The sequence below is a fragment of the Rattus norvegicus genome, chromosome 1 (assembly GCF_036323735.1).
Source record: "Rattus norvegicus strain BN/NHsdMcwi chromosome 1, GRCr8, whole genome shotgun sequence".
NCBI classification, from domain to species: domain Eukaryota; kingdom Metazoa; phylum Chordata; class Mammalia; order Rodentia; family Muridae; genus Rattus; species Rattus norvegicus.
In genome coordinates this window covers 37952823-37972949 of record NC_086019.1, presented here as the reverse complement: position 1 = coordinate 37972949, position 20127 = coordinate 37952823, and the positions used below count along the sequence as shown (strand labels likewise).

The window sequence follows — 20127 nt, the reverse complement described above, 5'->3', positions numbered from 1 at the left end:
TTTTACAATTAGTCTTACCGAAATTATGAAAGGTGCTTATGTCAGAGTTAAATGGCCGAACCATAGTCAATACAGCTCTGAAGTATGGATACAGGGGTGACCTCTTATGCAGAGTAGATAGGGTGTTTTTTACTTGTATTTCATGTTACCTGGTTGTTTGTATTTTGGTTCATTTTATCAGTCACTCCGGTTACAGCTCATTCTGCCCCTCTCCCGAAATTTTGATATTTCTGGAAAACATCAAAGGAGACAGTGAAGAACCGGAGTGAATGGATGACAGTGTTTGTGTGTGTGTTTGTGTGTGTGTGTGTGTGTGTTTGTGTGTGTGCATGTGCATGCATGTGTGTGAGCACGTGTATGAAGGCCTTTATGGCTGTAGTAGGGAAACACAACTTTCTCCTCACATGCTTTTTGCACACACACACAGGCACAGACACACGGGCACACACATGCACACGCACAGCAGCTTGTTATGGCTATGCAGGTACCAATTCTCATTCTAATACTCTGTGATTCTTGGACCTTCCCAGATGCTGTTGTTGTCCAGGGGATCTGCCTTTAAAAATCATAGTATTTCAAGCACTCAGCCCTATTTCCAAGGGCTCTACATACAAGTGTCCCCTCCTGTTCTGTGATCCGTACTGGGTATTGGTCTCCATCTCACCAGCTGTGTAGTCTAGACTCTAGAACAGACTTAGCAGTTGGCCTCTATCCTTTCTCCCCTAACCTCTTACCCTCTAGCTTAAAGACTCTCTGTCCCCAGGTTGTACCTTGAGCCCCTTGGAAGGAGGGCTGAGTGCTTGAAATACTACGATTTTTAAGACACAGGTGTGTGCCAGAAAGGAGCAGCGTGAGACATGACTAGAGTGAATGACAGATTTGGTGTGCCTCATGCTTAATAAAATGAGACAAACTACAGACAATGGAATAACATAAAATGCAAGTCAGAATTATCCTTCCACTGCTCTGAGTGACAACTCTGCTACCTCACCTTTCAGCGTGGGCTTTGCCTCCCATTCAGTGTTTCCATACTTAACACTGTCTCCTAGGCTTCTTTCCTCCAGATTCTGTCAGTATCATTGTCTTAAGGGTTGAAACATTGCATCACACATGCCCAGCATTGAGGACAACATTTGTAAACAAAGTAGCTCAGGATCATGATCCTATCTCCCTCTGGATGCTTTGCTGTACCCCTCCAAGGAGAAGAACATTTTCCTAGTCCTGGAACCTCTTCCTCCAACAGAGGTCATTCATTATTCATGTTTGAAGGCCTCTTCTGAAACATATCCATATTCAGGTAGAGAAGAGAGTAGTTCCTGGGAAAGGATTAGTCACAGGCAGGCCAGCATGGCTGTTCTGTTTTGTGATACAGTTTTTCTTTCTAGGAGACAAATTCTATCTGTGAGCATTCAAAATTACCTCAGTGTGGATGGTAAATTAACTGTTTAGATTCCCACCAGGCACTGTGGCAAACGCCAGGATATTGATTTATGTCTCATTAGAAGGCATTTATTTAGCTCCACACTTGCATGATTTGTATTTTCCTACTCTGTGAAGCTTTGAAGCTGTCCACTTCCAAACTCACGAGGTTTCCCAGCTGCAATACCCCTGCTGTGGGATGGGCTGGGGCTCCAGTGTCTCTTCTTACTGATTGGTTTCAGTTTTTAAAATTACATTACTGTGTGGGAGTTGGGGGTTGGAGGCAGCTGGTGGGGAGGTGTCTGGGTGGGAATCCAGTTTGTAAGAGTTTGTGCTCTCCCATTGCCATGTGGATTCTGGGTATAGCTCTCAGCTTTTGTAGATAAGTGGCTTTCCCTGCTGAGTCATTTTATCAGCCTGGAGTTTTGTCTTCTGTGGTGTTTTATTTGCAACCCTAATTTCTATAAGCACCAACTGAGGGCAAGAGTTGAAGCTCTGCTGGTAGAACACTTGCCTTGTGGACACGAAGCCCAGAGTTTTGACCTTGGTGCCACACAAACAAGGTTTAGTATCACACCTGGTATCCCAGTGTTTGGGAGGTGCAGGCAGGAGGAATAGAAGCTCAAGGTTATCCTCAGCTACATGTGACTGTGTCTCAAAAAAATGAAAAAATCTTTAGCAATTGAATATAGCAAATCACAGAAGGGACAAACACTGACCTGACTTGGGGAGGAGAGGGTTTATTTGGTTTACTGTCCTGGGTCACACAGTGCATTAGGGGAGTCAAGGCAGGAAGTGAAGCAAGACAGGAACCTAGAAGGAGGTAGGAACTGGAGCAGAAGTCATGGAGGAACATTATTATTGGCTTGCTTCTTCTGTCTTACTCAGCCTGATTTCTTACACAACCAGAGATGGTACCCTAGGGTGGTATCACCCATAGTGGACTGCTCTTCCTCCCACCAATCATTAACCAAGAAAATGCCCCTCCCCCAGACTTGCCTTCAGGCCTGTGTGATTGAGGCAATCTCTTCTCAGGTCTGCATCAGGGTGACGAAATCCAGCCAGTACAGCAGAGTATCATGAATACACTTGGGTAGAGGTAGTGGCTAGTGGACAGTGCACAGAATGAGAGAGAGAAAGAGAACTGAAGAAAACCTCAACTCTCTTCATTATTGCAGTAGAAACCTAGACTAGAATGATGAATACTTGCCCAAGGGAACAAAGATCTCGTTATATGAATCAGTGGATCTTAATACTTCTTTTTAGCCATTCCCTCTTATTCTTGATTGTTGACTTTTGAGGAAATTACATAGTTTGGGAGAATTTGAGCTTTGGTTTTCGTGCAAACACAGGATTGATATCATTGGCTAGGTCACGCTTTCCAGAGTCTTTTTTTTTCTCCATCTTTATTAAATTGGGTGTTTTTAATTTACATTTCAATTGTTATTCCCTTTCCTGGTTTCCAGGCCAACATACCCCTAACATTTTTCCCCTAGCACTCTATATGGGTGTTCCCCTCCCCATCTTCCCCCATTACCACTCTCCCACCCAACAATCACGTTCACTGGAGGTTCAGTCTTGGCAGGATGAAGGGATTCCCCTTCCACTGGTGCCCTTACTAGGCTATTCATTGTTACCTATGCAGTTGGAGCCCAGGGTCAGTCTTTGGGTAGTGACTTACTCACCTGAAGCTCTGGTTGGTTGGCATTTTGTTCATATGGGGTCTCAAGACCCTTCAAGCTCTTTCAGTCCTTTCTCTGATTCCTTCAATGGGGAGGTCCCGTTCTCGGTTCAGTGGTTTGCTGCTGGCATTCACCTATGTATTTGCCATATTCTGGCTGTGTCTCTCAGGAGAGATCTACATCCAGTTCCTGTCAGCCTGCACTTCTTTGTTTCATCCATCTTATCTAGTTCAGTGGGTATATATATATGGGCCACATGTGGGACAGGCTCTGAATGGGCGTTCCTTCAGCCTTCCAGAGCCTTCCTAACCCGAGCTTTCTCTTAGGGTTAGGAGTCGTCTTACACATGGCTGTCCTCTTCACAGCAAGCGTGCCATTGACACTGAGATAGTAGGTGACTGAGCTGGCAAGAGTAGTGCCACATCCCAGCAGAAGATCTTGAGTTTCAGGATAGCTGGGACTATCTGATGAGACTCCTCTGAGAAAAGAGATTCTTGGGAATTAAGAGGGGTTCATGGTCTACTCTACAGAGAAAATGAAGATCTGTTCCCAAATACTGAGCCTCATTTTGATTAATACATTTGTATCTCACCCATGTTGAACTTTTGCTCAAAAATTGTTTTAGACTTGGTCATTAAAAGTGCTGATAGATCTATCATCCTCTGTCATTAATACATTAGTCCATGTGAATCACAGTACACAGAGATGTTTGGAAGACAGAGTTTCTTGTTAGCATGAAATTCTTGCCCTAGCTTTGCCAACTTTTGGCTGTATGATCTGAAGATTAGCTAACCTCTCAAAACCAACTTTTCCTCACTAAGATCTAGCACAGCTACCACCCCTATCTTGCAGAGCCCAGTGAAGACTGATAAGCACTGGTGTAGGCATGGCTTGTAGAAATCAGTACTATTTAAGTGATTTAGGAATTGTAAGCTTAAGTAAGCTTGAGTCTGATTTAAGTTTTCATTCATGTAGAGAAAGCATAAAATATTCTTGCATTCCATGTTTGCTCTCAAGACAGCCAGGTTTTGACAGAATATTTGATTTGGGTTTCTGGAGCAGACATATAACCTAATGACTTAGTGTTCCATACACAATGCCAGACAAAAGGCAGCTTATAATCAAGTTCCTGTGTGGTATTTATCTCAGTTACTTAGAAGCTTTGCTTATGTTTGACATAGCAGGCAAAGTTTGACTTTGATTGTTAAAGTCTTTTGATTTCAAAATAAATTCTGAAGGAGGATGAATGGACTGGTTATAATCCACTCTTTCCTCTGTTCTTAGACTAAGCAACCTGGGGATTCCTGGGGTGTGGGCTTTTCACATCAGCAGCAGGCTGGCCCTGGACAATGTCTGGCCAGCCACGGTCAGAGGTGCCCATTCCACAGCCTGCTCCTCAGTGCTGGAGCACTCTTTCAACAGTGCTGGAGCACTCCTTCAACCATGCTGCAGCCCTGGAGATCTGTACTGAAGACAGTTTCAATTATTACAAAGAGAATAGAGAGGATGTAGACTAACCACCAATTGAACCAGGGGAGGCCCTGGAAGGCCACAGCAGAATGGATGTATTGATGTGTCTTTCAAATCAAAGGCTAATCCGAGCTGTGTGGATGTTGGCACCATGTCTCCAGATTCTGATCTCGCTTCTCCTTTGCCACACCCAGCCCCTGGTAACTGGCCATCCTACCGGGAAACAGAATTGGCTTCTTTGGTCCGTCAAATCAAACAGGGGCCACCTGTGGGAGAGGTAGAGGTCCTGGATTTCAAGGACCCAGCATTGCTTTCGGATCCAATGGGCACCAGAACCCCAGCTCCTCCACAGGCAGATGTAGCTTTCCTAACTCCAGGCAGGAAAGACCTTGGGAACAGAAACATCCAGTCCTATCCAGTGTCTTCAGAGCCAGATGTTCCCGTCGCTCCTTTGGAAGGAGAAATCCTTCCTAATTACCCCGAGTCTAGTCACATGCCACCCCTGAGTGGAGGGAGGTATGTGGTAGGACTGGAGGACCACGTGAGTTCTAAAGCTCAAGGCAAGTGCATTGAAAAACTGGGCATTTGAAGTTTTGTTTAAAGAAAATATAGCAGAGTTGACAAAGTAGACATGGTCATTCACCTGGGCCCATCCCTGTACCGGGCAGGCAAGGGCAGGCTGGGGCAGGCTGGGGCAGGCTGCGACAGAAAGATTGTCTAGGTTCAAGAGTAGCCTGGGCCATATAGAGAATTCTACGCCAGCCTGGATTATACAGCGAGCTCTCCTCTCTAGTGTAATGAAAATTTTTGGTTTGCAAGTTCAGAGAAGGTGAGCCATGTCGAGGCTTCATAGGCATTGCAGGATGGAGGATACAGCCATTTAGCTTTGACTGTGGTAGGTAGCTGTGCAGGCTTAGGCAAACATGCTGAAGAGCCTTAGGGAGAGAACATGGTATAGACACCTGTGTGTGCTATTAGTTCTGGTTCTTGTCCCCACAGCTGTGGCCTTCACCTCCCCTGAACCACCTTATCCTGGTTCTGTGACTCACTAGCACTAAAGGTAGCAGGAAGAAGGCAGGGGAATGTCCAGAGGGAACAACTTTTCATCCACCCTGATGGACTGGGAAACTGGACCTAGATTCATCCTCCTCCACACCTATCTCAATGATCTCTGCCAGGAGGAAGTGGTCACACTTCTCTCCACAGCATTTCAACTTCACAGTTGTTCTGTCAGTGTTTTGACAAAAACATTAAACTAGCAAACAGGACCTTCTAGTACCAGCTCAAGGTAGGAAATCCGCGGCTTCTGGTAGTGGATGGACTTGATTTCCCCCACAGCTCTGTTGTGTACTTTAAAGACAGATGCTGTTTGAACCTTATTTTCTGAATAGAGAGCACCCTTCCCAATAAATTTTAACTTCCCCTTTAAGCATATAGGATTGGGTTTGCTGAGTCAGGGAATTAGGATTTTCTTAAAGGCTCAGAAAATTTCTCTTCTTTTTAGTATTGTTTTCATTAGGGTGTGTGTGTGTGTGTGTGTGTGTGTGTGTGTGTGTGTGTGTGTGTGTGTGTGTGTGTCTGTGTCTGTGTCTGTGTGTGTGTCTGTGCTCACCTGCCTGCCTGCCTGTGTATATGTATATGTGTTGTTTCCGCCCCATGGGAAGAGGAATAGGAGCGGTGCTCTGAAGTGGCCCCAGGGCAGCTCATGCAGCATGATGGTATAGACAGGTTCCATGCTGCTACCCTGAGCAGTGTTTCTTTGTCCTGAGAGCTGGCTGCAGCCCTGCTCATATTGGGAGCTTTCAATTCCAGGCTGCAGTAGATTTTTGGTTGTCACAGCAGAGAGTATCTGCATTCTCACCGCCAGGGAGGTGGACTCCATTTGCAGAGAGAGAGAGATTCATTGGGAAAGACTGCAGTGCATTTGTTAGTCTCAGTAGATTGAACAGCTGTGAACTTTCCCTTCACTAAGGCCATCCCTAACTCAAGCCTCAGGAACTGTTCCTTACAGCTTTTACTCTGGACTGAGCTCACCCTCCCTGTTGCCTGCCCTGATCCTCAGCTTCCACCTGGTTCCCAGCAGGTACAGAAACAGACCAGTTCTTTTGGTGTGGGGCAGGGATTTTGTTGCAGCTTTCAACCTGGAGTAGCAAGCGCTGCTGAGGTGCTGGGGTCCTCGAAGCTGGGAGAACTGAAGTAGAGGAGGAAGGTGGGGCCCAAGGTCGAAAGCTCTGGGCCAGGGTGTGGTGGTCTCACAGGTGGCCATTTCTGAGCATCCTCTCTGCTGCTGTTTCTCACCCCCTGGCTTCTGATACTCACAGGCTGCTTCTGACATTCCCAAAGCGACGCAGGATGGGGAGGGGTCTGTGGGCAGCAAGTAGACACACCACCCAATCCGGATCAGGCGACCCAAGGGTGTCTGTTAGCCCCACCTCCGCCCTCTCCCCCATTTCCCACCCCCAGACTGCAGCCAAGCTGCTAAAGTGGTTCTAGCTGTTGGAGGGGTCCTGCAGCTGTGATAGGCTCCTCCTCTCCGGCCCCTCCTCCCCACCCACCTCTCAGGCCCTCCTGGGATAACTGTCCTCCTCTGGGGCCCTGCACCTGCTCCCAGCCATGGTGGCCAGGCTCACTGCTCTCCTTGTTTACCTCGTTTTCTCCTTGGCCATCCTAGTCCAGACAGGTAAGGTGAGTGAGGGCTGGGGCACCCGGGGACCCCGCCCTGGTGCCTGGGGTTCGCTCTGTGCATGAGAGGCTTTGTCTCTACCTGGCTGGCCTGAGGTGTGGGGTCAGGGTAGGAATAGGGAGACCTGGTTGCTCTGGGCCTAGGGGTGAGGGTCTAAGATTTTCTGGAACTGAACCAACTCTGCATTGAAGATGAGGGATGGGACCTTCTTAGGGCTGGTATGAAAACACTAGGATATTAAAATCCTAGCCACGTATTAGTGATAACAGCTGTCCCCAGCACTGTACCTTGGGAAAAACCTTGGAAAAAGCAGTCATTTTGAAAATTGGCCTTGAGGCCACCTGCAGCAAAAGCATCTGGAGAGCTTCCCAGGAGATTTTCTGGCCACTTTCATCTGGAACTGGGAGGGTTAGTAGAGAGACAAAGGGAAATTAGGGTGGGGGCAACTTGTACTTCTTAACAGCATCCTACGTGCTTTTTGTGTCTGTCCCTACACTTCTAGAGACTTTGGTCATATTCTGTGGAGGAGGTGGACACAGAAATTGTGCTGAATCAAGGGAATACATTTCTTTCACCTTGTGCAACTCAATGTGTAGACCATGCCTCAGTGGCATCACCTGGGGTCTGAGGTTAGAAATGCAGCAGTTCTTGAGTTATTGAGACAGATTCAGTGATTTATTTAGCATAGTAATCATATCTCCAGGAATTTGCAGGCACATTCAAGTCTGAGTAGTGTCTTCTTATGATAAATACAATCTGTGATTCAGAATAGCATCTTAAGCCTGGACCAGCAGAGTCTTCTTTCATTTATTATGTCCTGTCTCCACATCAGGAGGGGAAAAATGGCTTCAAGAAAGCACTGCAATTGTAGTTGATTCAAAGCAGCATTATGCTTTGAGTTTTCTAAAAATGAAGGCAAACCCAACCAGTGAGAAACATAGGTTTAGGCAAACCAAACTTGGCCTTAGCACTGACTTCTAGCAAGGTTTATGTCCCATATAAGGAACTGGGAAAGAGAACTCCTTACCCAGGTCATTATGATAAATGAATGAATGAATGAATGAATGAATGAATGAATGAATGGATAGATAGATGGATGGATGAATGAATGAATGCAGAAATGGTTTTCCTAAGGCAACTCTGCTGGTGTTGGTACAAGAACCTTTCAGTGAGCTACAGAGAAATGGCCAGTCTGGGTTCTGGGTTGTAGGAACTGATGCTGCAGAGGGTAAAGACAGCCAACACTTGTATCTCTGCAATGACAATATGGTAGAGGAAGAAACCCAGCACAAACGTCAGATCTATGTCTGCTATGGAGGGAAGAAAGCAAACAATCACAGGGATAAAGAGTGGCTCATGATTTTAGTCTCCCTTTGGGGATAAAATTTTTATTGTCTAGTGGCCTTTTGTAGAGAAAAGTATCCAGTAGCCCACCTTGAGGTTTGTGTCCCACACACTGCGGGAGATGACTGAGACTGTAAATGTCAATAGTTTTTCATTGCTGAGTTGAAACACGAAGCCCTGTGCATGGTAGATAATTGCATCTTATAGCATGGAGGTTTTGAAACTAGACTGTGAATGCCCTTAGCTTTTCCTGCTTTGAAGTGAGAGAGATGGGAGAAGCTGATAGAGGCGAAGTCATACAGTGATTAATTGGCGGCTAGGGTTTGCTCCCAGGATTCTATGACTCCACAGTCACCATCTTAAAACACGTGGCATAATTCATTTAGACCTGGAGGTTGCCCCACTTCTAACCTTCTGTGGCTTTCTGAAAACGAGTTTTCTAAACCCGTTCAATCAGTCCATAGAATGACTAATATTCGCAAAAGATGTCTCTGGTCCAGGAATGTGTCCATCTTAGATCAAGTACTACTCCCTGCGTGTTTTTGTGCCCATCATATGTCTTCCATCCTTGTTTGCTTGTTTCCTTTTTTTAAAAGACAGAGTCTCAAATTTGCTCTGTGTTCAAAGCTGGCCTTGAACTCTTGATCCTCCTGCCTCTGCTTCCTGAGACCTAGGCTTAGATTCCTGATTCTCTTGCCTCTCACACCTGGAGTTACACTTACATGCATGTCTGACATGCATCTTGGTTTGAATCAGCACTACAACTGTTTAGGTTAGATAATCCTCACTTCCAAGTAAGGGGACTGTGGCTACACATCGGAAAGAGTAGCAGGGTTCAACCACATAAGAACGCCACTCTGTGACCTTTTTGTTTTGTTTCGTTTGACCTAAGAATACTGAACCAGAAGTATCTTTGCTTTAAAGGTAGGGACCTAATTTTTCTGTGGTGGGGTCCTGGGAGCTCTGCCCCAGTGTCCCTTTATTCTTGTTCCTGGTACTCACTAATGGGTTGTACATGAACAACCCTAGAAGGCATGCAAAAGATTCCAGAAGCACTTTGGAACTCCTGGAGGGTTCCAAAGTCCCTCTTGGTACTAGGAAGTAGAAACACATTTTAGCTCTCAAAAGTTGAAAGGGTGATTAAAAAGTAACTCTATAGAGACAAAGGGGAGTTAACGTTAATGTGTTCTACCGCTTGTGAAACATCTTTTGATGACAGGTGCATCACACACATGTATGCCACGTACCAACCTGGGAAGGTTGCCACAGTTATCTGCTCTGACACTCAACGTACATAGTGACTTGTTTCAAACTGCTTTGCAATTCTATCTCGCCATAGTCAGGACCATACAATCAGATAGATAGCTCTCAATGGGCAAACTATAAATGGCTAATAGATATTTGAGGAAATGTTCAATATCCTAGGTCTTTGGGGAAATGCAAATTAAAATTGCTTGAGCTTAGAATGGTGTTGATGTGGATGGGGTGGGGGCGGCTTACTCAACATTGGTGCAGCCACTGTGGAAATTAGTTGGCGGTTCCTCAAAATCTGTGAATAGAACTCCCATATGATTCAGCTTCACCACTCCTGTGCATATACCTAAAGGAGCTTAGGTCAACAGACCATGAAGATGTGCACCATGTTTGTGATCATTCCCAATAGCTAGGGTATGGAATCAGTCTAGACTCCCATCAGTTGACAGGCAGCTAATGACAATGTGGTACATACATGTACATAATGAAGTTTTGAGACGATTATCATTATCATTATTTTTATTATTATTTTACTATTGGGGTATATATGTCTAGCCACACTGCAGGGTACACATGGAAGTCAAAGGACAAGTTTCTTTAGTTGATTGTCTTCTTCCACCCTACAGGTCCCAGGGATCAAACTCAGGTTATCAGGCTTGATGGCAAGTGCCTCTACCTACTGAAGCATTTTACCAGCCTCACAATGGATTTCATTCATCTATGAACAAAGAAAGTTATATTCCTTGCTGGAAAATGGATAGAACTGAATATAATCATGGGTAGAACTGAATATGATCATGTTAAGTAAAATACATCACCCAGAAAAACAAATACCCAAGTTTTTCCTCTCATGTGCTAAGTCTATATGTGTATCCATGTATATATTTATAAGACATGAAGATAAAACAGGACTGTTGAGAAGAGGAAAGGGCAAGAAAAAGAGGAGGTTAATAGGGAAAAGATAAATAGAACCTTTTTCTCAGATGTGAAATCAGAAGGGAGACTAAGTAGTGGATAATGGGGACGGTGAGCATGAGTGAAGTATGAAATGTCATAATGAAGCCCACTACTTTATATGTTAATGTTAAAAACAAAATAAAAGAACTGGTCAGTAACAGTAAGACTGTTGGTCCTACATAAGCAACGTGTAGCTCTAAAGGCTTTAGCAACCTATTGGGGACATTACTATTCATTTCTTCAGTAATACCATGGGGATGACGGCCCATTTCTCCTGGTGTGGCAGTTAGCAGGATTAAATAAATGGGTCTAAAGTGCTTAGCACAGGACCGGCCTTCCAGTAGCCCCTTTCAGATTAGTACTTATTAATCTTACTTCTTCGATGTTCCCAGCAACATTTTAATAAATACACTTTGCAAATCCTGACAGTGTTGTTTACATGAAATGATCAGAGATCTCACACCTATACATACAAAAAGGGGGAAGGGGATGATGGCAAGTGACAGCTTAAAGGGCAAAGGCTGTGGGAAGTAATAAAAACCTTCTAGAAATAGAGAAAGGTAATGCTGTACGTTCTTAAAGTATCATAAAAATCATTGAATTAGACAAGTTGAAAGGGTGACTTGTGTTATGTGAATTCTATATTCATTTAGAATAATCCCCAAAGGGTTATGAAGATGTCGCTCATTGTCAGGTAGAATATATATTTAACATGTGCAAGGCCCTAGGTTCTATCTTCAGTCCCACAAAAAGAAAGGAATGAGTAGATAAATGTAAGTTTTTTAAAAGGTAAGTGGATGTGTTGGCCTATGTCTGTAATCCTAGCATTTGGGGATGATGCAGGAGGATTGCTGTGAGTTTGAGAGCAGTCTAGACTACGTGATGAGGTCCAGGCTAGTCTACGGAAAGGAAAGGAATCCAAAATACCACATCACGTCCAATAGAAAAAAATGCTTTCCTAATTATACCCTATGTGGTGACACATGCCTTTTAATCTCAGTGCTCCACGAGCTGAGTCAGGAGGATCTTGTATTTGGGGCTAGACTCCGCTCAGCAAACAGCCAACCAGAATAAGGTGTACATAATTGTGGGTAAGAGCACAATGACCTCAGTGCTAATTATACTGAGTGACCAGGCTGGGTTCCTAACAGGAACTTGTGCACTGATTTGGGGGTATCAAGCTTTATAGATGTGCCCCAGAAAGAGTGTGGGATTGGCTTCAAGCTCCTTGACTTCCTTCATCAGTCCTGGGAATTGGGCATCATGAGGACAGAGAGAATTTTCTTTCCCTCAGTGGTTCTGGGGTCACCATTTTGTCAGCTAATCCTCCACAGGGTCTAGAGCCTCATTCTTGAGACTTTTGATAAGTTTTCAGCCCCTCCTTTGGTGGTATAGGCCATGTCTTCATTTTTCAATACAAGACAGACACCAGGTACCTGTATCAAGTGAACAGAAGCCATTTGAATGGATATTTGTGGGTAGCAAGAAAACTAAAGTTATGGTTGGGTGTCTCCACAGCGTGAGAAATGGTGTTAAAGGATCACAGTGTGAGATGACAACGAAAAGACTGCTCAGAGGGGCCTGAAGCCAGGAGCTTCACTGGGTTCTGAGAGTAGACTTTCTAGACACACTGACTTTCCTGTCTCCAGTTGTGCTTCTTAATTGATGGTTTGGCTTTTCCAACTTTGTGTCTACTGTCACTTTGTACATTTTGAATGCTGTTCCTCTGCTGCTCTGGGTTCCCAGAAAGCCTGGCTCAGAGGCTCCTGAACCTTTGTTTATTCTAGACTCAGCTCTCCCAGTAGCCCGCTCAGAGGTCCAGTGACTGAGGATTTGTTGTTCTAAAGTAGGTATATATATAAGATCACCATTGGATTTCTGGTGAATGTCTGTAATCTCAACACTCAGGAGGTGGAGGCAGGAGAACCAGGACTTCAAGGCTAGCCTCAGCTACACAGCCAATTAGAGGCTACCCAGTGGTATATGAGACTTGACTCAACTTTTCCATACATCTGCATATCTGCCCTTTGTGGCCTTCACAGTCACACAGTGTTGCTTTCATTGAACTCTGCACATTGTAAGTCCCATAGGATGGTGGAAAGTCTAGGTAACGGTACATATTCCACCATGAAAGTGGAGGAGTGTCCAATGAATTTTAGCCCCAGTTTCTCAACAGGCACAAACTCATGGAGTTGTAGGGTCCTGCTGAAATGCTGCACCCCTAAAGTTTTCCCCATTCTTCCCAGTGGCAGTGACTGTATTCCTCTAACATGAAGCTGGTCCCTTTAGTTCTTTGAGTAGCAATGACCATTAGAGGTATTTGGTGACCTGCACATCTCTTTATTTCTAGCCCTTTGAATGAGACCATGTTGTGTCTGTCAATTGTCGGTTGTCACGTTCCCTCTCCATTGGGGTTGGGTGTGAGCTAGTTGGATCCAAAGATTTTTCTAGAATTTTCTCTATGGTCAAGGCTTCATACAGAGAGTACAATGTCCAGTGGGACAGCTCCCTTAGTGGAATTGGCAGAGCATCGGTCTTCAGAAGTCTAGATCAGGAGCTGGGGCAACCTGGGGGCCCTTGTCTATGACAGAGAAAAGTTACTTAGCTTTGCCTGTTTCTAGATGCAGACTGCAGAGCAGTTCCTTAGCACCAGGCCTTTGACTTTTAGCCTGGAAGTTGTATGCGGGTTGGGGTAGCATAGTGTGAGAAGCCTGTCTAGCATACATGAGGTTCTGTGTTCCAGGAAGTAGTGGTGGGGCAATAACAGGAGAAGGAAAGTTGGTTGATTGACAGTAGATATCTTGTAAGCAAGGGAGACGTGGGTACTATCCTGTGTGGTATAAGATGTTTGGCACATAATCTCTTGCCTCTACCCAGCAGGTACAGCACCCTGCTCACTTGCCTTGCAACCTGAAGACGACTGCAGAGAGTGCCCAGTGTGTGCCGGGCAGTAGATTTCTACTGGTGGAGCACCAGTGATATTGACAAAGATGTCTATCTCATGACTCTTGAGATATCTCTGTATGTGTGTGGTTCTAGGGCTGGGAAGGAGGAGAGGCTTGTACATATCACTCAGATGCTCTACTGCCAAGACACAGCCTAGACCTTGGCAGAATTTTTCAGAGACAGGATCTCTGAGTGTATGTCAGGCTAGTCTTGAACTTATAAGCCCCTCCTGCTTCTGCTCTGAAATGCTAGGATAAAAGGTTTCAGACAGCTTGCAGATGGTTTTTGTTGTTGTTGTTGTTGTTGTTGTTTTGTTTTTGTTTTTTTTTTGGAAGTTCCCTCTCTTGATTTCAATATACTCAAACACCAAAGTTTTCTATTTTCCTTGCTGCCTCAGGACAGATGTGTTGGAAGAATTGAGGTCAGGGGCCATCTTTTGTGGGTTGGTATCAGCTCCACTCATCTCAGACCTCCCCTGGACGCTGGTGAGCTTTGGCTGTCCTAACTGTATAGCAAGTCACTGAGATGGGTAGATGTTAGGTCTCACCAGTCTCAGTGCCCGATGACTTTTATTTTATTTTTGTTTTTGTTGTTGTTTGTTTGTTGTTTAATTTGAACATCTTGTATAACAAAAGTTTTAAGAAAAAATGTGCTTTGATGACTAGTGGAAGATGCACTCTGTCTTATGCCTTAAAAATATATTTTAACCTGTAATATGATAGATATCAATAGTCAGAAACTATATTTAAAAAGCACATGAAGGTCTTCAAGTGTTTTAGCATCTAGAGTTGTAAGACCAAAAAGTTTGATGATTCGTTTTGCAAAATTATACTCAGGAGTGTGGTTTCTGCTGTGCACAGTGTTTATCACTTTATTGTTATGAAGTGATACCCAACTGTCTCCTGAAGTGGGTGTTTTGGTTCTGGCCACCAGCAGTGTACTAAGGGAGCCATTGTATAATGGCCTTGCCAGCACTTGTCAACTTTATCATGATCTAAACACACAAGATTTACACATTTATTATACAATTATATTATAATCATATATTTGTAATTATATTTAATTTACATGCTTCTGATTACTACGGGGTTGTCTAAGATAGTTTCTTCTTTAATGAATTGCCTTTGGCTCATTTCCTTGTGTATATTTTCTCCCGCTTCCTGCTCACAATGCTCCTTTTTCCTGTTTTCTTTGCTGTATTTTTTCATTTTTTTTATTATCATTACAATATCTATCTATTGATCTCTCTGTCTTTCTGTCTATCTATCCAAGTCGTTCCCATTGTTTGCCCTAATCTTAAGTAGTATATGAAAGGACTGATAATTTCTTTATTGACTTATTTTAAAAAGTCAGTATCTTTTGTTTATCAAGTCATGTACTTTGTGTTAACAGACAAGGACGTAAAATATTCTTCTTTGCTCTCAGTTTATAATCTAGTACAACAAAACCAGGAGAATATAATATAAACAAGGGATTGAACCTAGCATAGTCGCTTACTAGCCAAATGCTTCTGAGCTCTATGCACAGCCCCAACCTTGTCTTTCTAAAATTATGCTTTGTTTTTGAGATCTACTTACCTGCAAGTTTCTGCCATGTACAGCTGAGAATAAAATTTTCAAAGTTTTAAATGCTATTAGGATTCCTCCCCACTGCCATTGATTTTTTATTTTTTAGAGAAGATCTCCCTGTGTAGCTCAGTCTGCCATGAAATCTCAATCCTCCGCCTTAGTGTTTACAGTGCTGCCACTGGAGGCCTGCCCCACTATGCCTGGCCTACCTTGGGCTTTAAAATATTGTTTTAGATTTACTTTTTACTATTTTATCACTGGAAATATTTTTCCTACATGTATGGATGTGTATCATGTGGTGCTTTGCACCCGCAGAGGTCAGGAAGGTGTTCGATCCCCTGACACTGGAGTTACAGATGTAAGCAGCCATGCCATGCAGATGCTGGAAATCAGTTGCCAGCACCCCGGTCAGGTCACTTACAACCACCATAGCTCCATGTCCAGAGGATCTGAGGCCCTCTCTGTAGGGACTGCACTAATACAGATTTAACCCCTCAGCCCCTATATGCATAATTTAAAAAATCTTAAAAGATGTAATTTTCTTTTACATTATTGACATTTCCCATTCAAATGTGAGCTATGTAATTCTTTTAACTTTGGGTTTGTTTTCATAATCTTATTCATTTTCATTTCTCACAGGGCTGTTGCCAAGCATTGTATAGTATAGATTCCTGTTATGAATAGGATCTTTTCCTCCTCCCCGATTTCTCTAACTCATGAATACTGTTGCCTGAGAAAACTTAAGATTTTTTTCATATATCTGAAATTAGCAGCAACACCCTTAACTACTTTTTAAAGTTTTGTGTGTGCATGTATAACATGAACAGCTTCTGATGATGGATGACCCATAGTCTCTAGTCTATACACGCATGCACACACATACACACACACACACATGAGAAAGAGAGAGCTAGAGAGGCAGAAAGATAGAGATAAAGATAGAGAAACAAAGACAGAGAGACAAAGACAGAGAGACAGAAAGACACAGAGACAGATGGAGACGGAGAGAGGGAGACAGGGAACACTTCACTGACTGAGCTACATTCCTCCACCCATGTTTTGTTTTGCTGTGTAGCCTAGAAATGTGCCAGGATGCTTGGTTTTGACCAAGTTTTGAAATGTATAGTTATAGAATACTATCCATTAAGTCCAGTTGAATATATGATTCGTACACAAACAGGTTTTTTGGTCTGTTTTATTTACTGTTATATCCCTAGGACGTGCAAGAGGGTAGGTGTTTTTCAGTTCAGTGGAGAGAATAACAGATAAATACCAAATTTTCCTTTCACAAGCACAGAGCTATAGTGATTTTGTTTTGAACCAGGCATAGTGGGGAAGTTGAAGTAAGAAGATGGTTTGTGTGTCTTCTTATTCTCTGATTCCTTTTATATGGTAGCTCTCTGCCTCACCAGGCTTCTTATTCATGAGTTTTCATAACAGCTTTATTTGAAATTGCCTGATACTGGAATGAACTCATATGTTCCAGACAATGGAATGAACTGTAACAATCACTTGGTGCACTCCGTTGGGAGAGATGGCTTCACAGTTGGGGTGAATGGACTCAGACAGTGTTGAACACGTCAAGCAGTATGATGCCACAAGTATGACTTTGTTGGAATTTCCTCACTATGGAGGCAAAAAACAAATTAGTGGTCATTTGGGTTCTGAGGTGGGTAGTGGATGGAGACCTAGGAGAGGTAGAGACAAGTATGTGTGTTAATCGGAGGTGAGGAGAAGAGGCCATTACAGTGATGTAACTGTTCTTTGCCTGGACTGTGGTGGTCACATGACACATTTGACAAAAGTATGGCTGAGCAAACATTCTCCAAAGAGCGAAGGTAAAACAGCGGAAGTCTAAACCCAGTGTATGGTTGTGTGAATTTCAGTATTTTTATTGTGATGATAGACTATGTCTTGCCATAACATTATAGCAAGGAAGCTTTTGGAGGAAACTGAGCGAAGCACAAGAAACCTCTTCTGTTGCTTCTTACAACTCTGTGACCCTGTAGTTATGTTGGTAAACTTTTGAGATCCCGTGACTCAGTAATTCTGAAGACATCTGCATACAAGTCATGGGTAGAGGGCAACACCATGTGTCTTCAATTGTTCTCTACTTTAAAAAATATATTTATTTATTTGCCCTTTTGTGTCTGTTTTGGCTGCTCATACATAAGTGCATCACTAGAATGCAGTGCCAGAAGAGGACGCCAGATCTCCTTGAACTGGAGTGCGGGTGGTTGTAAGCCAGGTAACACATACCCAGTGCTAGATTTACAGTCAAGCACCACCACATCCGGCCTTTATATGGCTGCTGCACACCTGAACTCACTCAGGCTCTTATGCTTGTGCAGCAGTAACGTTACTGAGCGGTCTCCCTAACCCTGTTTGACTGTTTGAAATAGAATAGGCTTTTCTGACATTGGAATCGTAGCGCCCAGTTCCTCGTGCTCATGTGCACAGCTGGTTTCATGCTTGGGCAATCAGGCTTAGGGTTTGGTTGGAAGCCATGTATATTTATGTTCCTTAAGACATAAGACCTCCCTCTCTCCACCTCACACCCTGAATACTTGGCCATTTTTCATCCTTCTTCTCAGCACACATTATACAGGGCATCACTGATGCAGATGGGAGCTGCAGAAGTCCTGATCCACTAAGATGTGAGACATGTCATCTGCTGACTCCTGTGGTCCCTTACCGAGCCACTCTGTTAGGCCTCCCTCACCATGATGCACTTTATCCTCTAAGACTGGAGTCAGTGTGTGGCCTTCCTCTGTAAGTTGCTTCTGTCAAGTGTTTGTCCCAGCCACAAGACTAGAAGTCCGAGAGTGGAGAGATGGGCTGGGCTGTTCCTCACTTGGTTCAGAACTTGCTTGGTTTCTACCATCAGGTAATCCCAGGCACAGAGACTGCACTTACACATGCTGTTGCATTCTAGCTGCAGCATGGCTCAGGACTCTGTGCATTTGCCCCTGACTGGTAGCCCACTGCATAGTTGGACTGCATCATAGGAGATGACCTGTCCTCACCTTTCTCTAGTTTTACTTCTCTCTTCTTTCCTTCTCCTCTCTCCCCACCCCGTTTCTTCTTGTATTCCTTTCAGCAGGCTGGATTTGCCCCAGTGATCCTGCACTTCTGCTTGTCATGCAATGGAAGATAGCTGTGTTGCTGTCTGCTCAGTAGTGTTACAAGTGATATGTGATTGGCCAGCATCACCCTTTTTATTGTTCTTGGGTAATTTTCCGTATTCCACATGTTTCTCCTGAAAATAGATATTTGAGTTGCTTTGTTTTTATTACAAATGAAACATGTCTGAGAGCCCAAGGAGGGGCATTCCTGACTAATGGAGCACATATATGTCTAATGTCTTAAGAAACTTCTGGGGGTTTCTAAAATGTTCCTACCATGTTATACTCTCAGTAGCAATGCATGGCACATTCCATTCTTCCTAAGATTAAGAGGAACTTCCAGAGAAACAGAAGTGGCTTAAATCAGAAATACAAATTCACTAAAGAGCTTTAAATCACTAATAAATATTGACTGAAACACAGAAAAATGGTAGAAGCACTTTGGAATGTCTCCTGTGTCTAGCTAGTGTCTGTGGACACCCATGTGCTCTTTTTTTTTTTTTTTTTTTTTACTGTGTCCCAGGTGTTTGGACAGACCAAGGATACAGACATGCATGCTTGAGGACATAATGTTTTAATTATACAGATGTGTGTGGCATCCAGCTTGAAGTTCTCTGTAAACAGGGCCAGCTGTTCCTGACATTTTCCTCTTCTCTGCTTTTTCTTTGTATAGAGGCAGATAATGAAAAATGATGATGTCTGTTCCCTCTGATCAAAGACTGTTAACCTTTCAGCTATAGCCTTATCACAAAGCCAAGAACTACTCATTGAAGTGGGGAAATGGGCCTGTTGACATTTTACAGAATTTTTTGAAATGTTAAAGATCTTTTTGAGGGTGGGGCCAAGGGCACAAACACCTATAATGTGTGCACTGTCCTGAGTGTCCTTACATTTTCAGGAAACAGGCGGCTACTGCTTTGTCTGTACTCTTGGAACCAACACATTCCCTCCTGAAATGACCAGAGTTTGTTGTGCTGATAGAGGGGGCATGCGGTAGACTAGGCTGAGGCCTTCACAATAGTACTGGAGGGGCGAGCCTTTCTGTCTGGTATTCTTAAACAATGCTTGTCATTTGGGGCTTTGATATGTTGCTTAGGCTACGACTTGGCAGGACACTTCCATAGAGCAGGACACAGAGTTTCGTATGGTACCAACGTGGCAGGAAATAGTTTCCTGACGGAGAAGGTCTCGGTTTGTTTTTTTTTTTTTTTTCATTCACTTAAGAATTTAAGAGGAGGGCTCAAACCCTCTGCACTCTGTAATTTTGGTCAATCATCATTGGCTATCTGTTAGTCTGGCAGGCATGAGTTGAAAAAACACGAAAACAGTATTGGAAAAGGATGCTTCCGGCTCAGGGGGAAACCCAGGCTAGAGGCTTTCTCAACTTGACTTTGAACATCTTTTTTCATAGAACTTAGCACAGCTAGTGATGCTGGGGGTGGGGGTGGCCAGTGTAGGGAAGAAACTTAATTATGCAAATTTGATCTTAAAGCTTTATTCCTATGTTTCCTGGCAGGCTGTTCTTTAATCTCTAGAGCAAGATTGCTCAGAATTACCATATATTCTCATTAATTTCATTAAAATTATAGCAAAGGTTGTTTTTGCTATAATCAAGAGTGATTTTGATTGATACTTAGGAAATCAAACCCCTCGCCAGCAGTGGGAATGAGAACAACCTT

The 20127-nt window shown here is 43.6% G+C and overlaps 2 pseudogenes; both read left to right on the top strand.

Moving 5' to 3' along the window:
* Positions 1 to 20127, top strand: part of LOC120099102 (rho GTPase-activating protein 20-like) — a 316059-nt pseudogene that overhangs the window by 15267 nt on the left and 280665 nt on the right.
* Nid2-ps5 (nidogen 2, pseudogene 5) lies at positions 1740 to 18171 on the top strand (annotated as a pseudogene).